This window comes from Chiloscyllium plagiosum, unplaced genomic scaffold (assembly GCF_037043375.1).
Source record: "Chiloscyllium plagiosum isolate Xiang-an unplaced genomic scaffold, Cpla_swu_hap1 HiC_scaffold_18, whole genome shotgun sequence".
NCBI lineage: Eukaryota > Metazoa > Chordata > Chondrichthyes > Orectolobiformes > Hemiscylliidae > Chiloscyllium > Chiloscyllium plagiosum.
In genome coordinates this window covers 36,436,392-36,441,736 of record NW_028270156.1, presented here as the reverse complement: position 1 = coordinate 36,441,736, position 5,345 = coordinate 36,436,392, and the positions used below count along the sequence as shown (strand labels likewise).

Below are 5,345 nucleotides of genomic sequence, written 5' to 3'. Positions count from 1 at the left end.
GCAGGGAGCAGTAAAAGAGAAGTGAATATTGAGGAGAGGTAGAAAAGGGCAGTGTGGGAAGTGTGAGGTAATGACTGAGAGAGTGTGTTTGGGTGAGTGTGGAGGACTTGTAAAGATTCGGTTGTGTGGATTTGTCGCTGACTTTGTAAAGATTGGTTGTCCTGAGAGTGAATAAACGTGGCGGGTGTAGGATGTGGAGGGAAGCGGCGGGAGAGAGTGGGGAAGAAAGGAAGGAAGGAAGGTGGGAAGGAGGATTGACATGGTGAGACTGTTTCGACCGATGGCAAAAGATGGGAATGCCGCAAGGTAAAGAATGGTGTAAAAGACTGCGTCTCACTTTATTGGTCAGGTTGCACTGCTGCATCCATTCACAGGTACTATCCCACTACTGAGCAGTGCGGGGGCTTTGACCTGCTCCGTTTCCGACCTGGGCCGGTTCACCCCTCTGCAGCACACCTGGCACACCCGAGTTCCCCGAGGAGCACCATGTGGACACTGCCCTGAGTGTGGGCACCCGATCGACACAGACCACAACAGCCCAGAACTCGCAACCTCAAGTCATCCGGCAGCCTCAGCCTCCCAGCAGCGGGATTACAGGCGCGCGCCACAGCCCCCGGCGATCGCGTGGCGCTTCCCTCAGTCGCCTTCAGTTCAAACGGCAGCAACAGCTCCACTGCAGACGTTGCTGCAAAGACAACAGGCGGCTGCAGTTGGTCGTCTGGAGGAATTGGCGCATGAGCTGCTACTTTCCGCCTGACTCTGCCTCTGAGTGAGAGCGTTGATTGCATTTGACAGAATTACTCTGTTGTTTGCTGAATTTCGTCTGTTCAAATGTGCTCTTTCATTGCAGACACAGTCGAGTAGATCAGTGCTGGAGAAAAGCAATTGATTTCGAGTATGGCAACATGAAGATGGTCCGATATGATGAATGGACACTTTGCAAATTATGACCAGCTTTGTTGGAGTCTGCAATCATAGCGTCTTGGAGCCACGGAAACAGACCCTTCGGTCCAACTCGTCATACCGATCAGACATCCAAACCCAATCTAGTATCCCAACTGCCAGCACGCAGTCCGACTCCCTCTAAAACCTTCCTATCCAGATGCCTTTTAAATGTTGCAATGGTACGAGCCTTCACCACTTCCTCTGGCAGCTCATTGCATACACGTACCATCCTCTGCATGAAAAAGTTGCCCCTAAGGTCTCTTTTATATCTTTCCCCTCTCTCCTTAAACCTATGCCCTCTAGTTCAGGACTCCCCACCCAGGGAAGACATTTTGTCTATTTATCCAATCCATACCCCTTCTGATTTTATGAACCTCTATCAAGTCACCCCTCAGCATCTGACACTCCAGTGAAAACAACCTCTATTCAATCTCTCCCTATAGCTCAAATTCTCTAACCCTGGCAACATCCTTGTCAATCTTTTCTGAACACTTTCAAGTTTCACAACATCTTTCCAACAGGAAGTAGCCTCACCAATGTCCTGTACAGCTGCAACATGACCTCCCAACTCCTGTACTCAGTACTCTTGACCGATGAAGGAATGCATACTAAATGCCTCCTTCACTATTCTATCTACCCGTGACTCCACTTTCAAGCAACTATGAATCTGCACTCCAATATCTCTTTGTTTTGCAAGACTCCCTCGGACATTAGCATTACGTGTATGAATCCTGCTAAAATTTCCTGTCCCAAAATGCAGCATCTCGCATATATCTAAATTAAACTCCATTTCCACTTCTCAGCCCATTGGCCCAACTGATCAAGATCCATTGTAATCTGAGGTAACCTTCTTTGCTGTCCACTATACTTCCAAATTTTCGTGTCATCAGCAAACTTACTAATTCTATCTCTTATGGTCACATCCAAATCATTTATATAAATGATGAAAATTAGTGGACCCAGCACCGATCCCTGTGGCACTACACTGGTCACAGTCAGAAAAACAAGCCCTCCACCACCACCCTCTGTATTCTTCCTTTAAGCTGGTTCTGTTTCGAAATGGTTAGTTCTTCCTGTATTCCATGAGATCTAACCTTGCTAACCAGTCTCCCATGGGGACCCTTTTCGAACACCTTACTGAAGTCCATGTAGATCACACCTACCACTCTACCCTCAGCAATCCTCTTTGTTACTTCTTCAAAAACCTCTGTCAAGGTTGTGAGACATGATTTTCCACACAAAAAGCCATGTTGACTATCCCGAATCAGTCCTTGCCTTTCCAAATACATGTGCATCCTGTCCCTCAGGATTCCCTCCAACAACTTGACAACACTGATGTCAGGCTCACCGGTCTATAGTCCCTCAGTGTGTCCTTACCACCCTTCTTAAACAGTGGCACAACCTTAGACAACCTCCAGTCTTCCAGCACCTCACCTGTGACAATCAATGATACAAATATCTCAGCAAGGGGCCCAGGAATCCCTAGCTTCTCACAGTTCTATGGTACACCTGATCAGGTCCTGGGGATTTATCCATTTTCCTGCATTTCAAGATATTCAGCACTTCCTTCTCTGGAAGATGGACATTCTTCAAGATATCACCATCTATTTCCCTACATTCGCTACCTTCCATGTCCTTTTCCACAGTAAACACTGATGCAAAATACTCATTTAGTATCTCCCCCATCTTGAGAGGCTCCATTCAAAGGCCGTCTTGCTGATCTTTGAGGGGCCCTATTCTCTCCCTAGTTACCCTTTTGTCCTTAATGTATTTGTAAAAACCCTTTGGATTCTCCTTAACTCTATTTGCCAAAGCTATATCATGTCCCCTTTTTTCCCTCCTGATTTCCCTCTTAAGTATACTCCTACTGCCTTCATACTCTTCTATGGATTCACCCAATGTATCCTGTCTATACCTAACATATGGTTCCTTTTTTTGCTTAACCAAACCCTCAATTTCTTTAGTCATCCAGCATTCCCTATACCTACCAGCCTTTCTTTTCACCCGAACAGAAATATACTGTTTCCAGACTCTTGTTGATTCATTTCTGAAGGCTTTCCGTTTTCCAGCCATCCCTTTACATGCAAACATCTGCTCCCAATCAGTTTTTAAAAGTTCTTGTTTAATACCATCAAAATTAGCCTTACTCCAATTTAGAACATCAACTTTTAGATCAGTTCTATCCTTTCCATTGCTATTTTAAAACTAAGAGAATTATGGTTGCTGGCACCAACATGCTCCTGAACTGACACATCAGTCATCTGCCCTGCTTTATTTCCCAAGAGTAGGTCAAGTTTTGAACCTTCTCTAGTAGGTACATCCACACGTTGAATCAGAAACTTTTCTTGCACACACTTAACAAATTCTTCTCCATCTGAACCCTTAACACTGTGGCAATCCCAGTTTATGTTTGCAGTTTAATTTATCAATCCTACCTTGCTCGCTGCTTGCCCTGACTGTTTGACTTGCTTCTTTTCTCAACTGTACTGGTCTCAGATTGATCTCTTTCCTCATTAACAACTTGAGTCCCAGCAACCTCATCCCCCACCTTAACAGTTTCAATCCTCCTGAGCAGCTCTAGCAAATCTCCCTGCCAGAATATTAGTCCCCTTCCAACTGAAGTGCAATCCTTCCTTCTTGTACAAGTCACCTCTACCCCAGAATGGACTCCAATGATCCAAAAATGTGAATCCTTCTCCTATACGCCAGCTCCTTAGCCACGCATTCATCTGCTCTATCTTCCTATTCCGACCCTTACGAGCTGGCAGCACTGGGAGCTATCCAGGTATTACTATGCTGGGGGGAACTCCTTTTTAAATTCCTGCCTAACTCTCTCTGTTCTCCCTTCAGAAACGCATCCTTTTGCCATCTATGTCATTGGTTGCAATGTGTACAATGACCTTGAGAACATTCTGCTCCCTCTCTGAGACATCCTTGATCCTGGCACCAGGGAAGCAACACACCATTCTGATCTTTCGCCGCTGGCCACAGAAACTTCTATCTGTGCCTCAGAATAGGGAGTCCCCTATCACAATTTACCTCTTGGAACCCGACGTACCCCTCATTGCATTAGAGCCAGTATCGATACCAGAAACTTGGCTTCTTGCTACATTTCCCTGAGAATCCATCACCCCCTACATTTTCCAAAACAGCATACTTGTTTGAAATTGGGATAGCCACAGGAGACCCCTGCACTACCAGGGATTAATACTCTGGCACTAAATGAGAACACTTACTTAATGTAGGGGACACAAATGATTTTTTATAATAATGCCTTCCCAATGTGTGCATTGCAGCAGTAAGAGCGGCTTATTATTTTATTATTTCTTGTTTTATTTCTTGGGAAGCACGGGTACACTGTCTGCTGGTGATATTTCCACCTCCGTGAGAATAACACCCGAGAAAAACACAAAACATTCGCCTTGTCGATCTGTCAGATTGACGTTCAGATTCCATCAACTGAAACTTCTCAGACTCTACCCTTCAACCTATGAAGGTATTGTTTTGTTGATTTTCATTGGTTTAATTTGATTGAACTCGTCTTATGAGAAATGTGGAATTAATCCCCTCAAAGCTGCTCAGTTCAGAACTCTCAGACTCAGTAGTGGTATCAGCATCATATAAGAGTCAGAATCTGAGCAAATAAATAACATCAAAGTGTCCTCTCTATTAACAAAACTAGACAACTCAATCCCACTGCTGGGAGGTTGAGGCTGCCGGATTTCTTGAGGTTGGGATTTCTGGGCTGTTGTGGTCGGTGCCGATCGGGTGTTCGCACTAAGATCAGTGTCCACATGGGAACCTGGGTGTACCAGTTGTGCTGCAGAGGGGTGAACCGGCCCAAGTCGGAAACGGAGCAGGTCAAAGGCCCTGCACTGGTCAGTAGTGGGATGGCACCTGTGAATAGATGCAGCAGTGCAGCCTGACCAATACAGTGAGACGCAGCCTTCTACACCAGTCTTTGCAGTCCAACACAATCTGTTCCAATCACTGTACAAAATTTTGCTGACTCTTTTCTCCTTCCTTCTAAATTCATTCACTCCTCATTTTATTATCCAATACCACCGTTACAATCTTCATGACGAAAACATTTGCAATTTCATACGCATCACAACAAGCAAATCTATCCGAGTTCTCCACATACACAAACGCAAACATTCCTTCCCTCATTCGACCAGTCAACAGCCACTTTCCACACCACCGAATACAGCATTTGGTTCTTCAGTACTATTGCTCTCTGCTGTTCTCTGCAGGTACTGTAACCAGAAAATTGCTTCATAATCCTGCCAGCCCACGGCCAGTGGAGGGCTCAAAACTCGTCATTCTCGTCCTCATTTCTCCATTGATTCAGTCACCGCTGTTCTGTTGCCATCCCGACCAAACAATTAACCTGTTTCTCG

The 5,345-nt window shown here is 45.4% G+C and overlaps 1 non-coding gene and 1 pseudogene across 1 annotated transcript; one reads left to right on the top strand and one right to left on the bottom strand.

The window, feature by feature from the left end:
- Positions 1-320: 320 nt before the first annotated feature.
- LOC148146897 (signal recognition particle RNA) lies at positions 321-618 on the bottom strand. The gene has a single exon (XR_015760302.1).
- Positions 619-4,622: 4,004 nt separating this feature from the next.
- On the top strand, positions 4,623-4,896 carry LOC148146896 (signal recognition particle RNA; annotated as a pseudogene).
- The last annotated feature ends 449 nt before the right edge of the window (positions 4,897-5,345 follow it).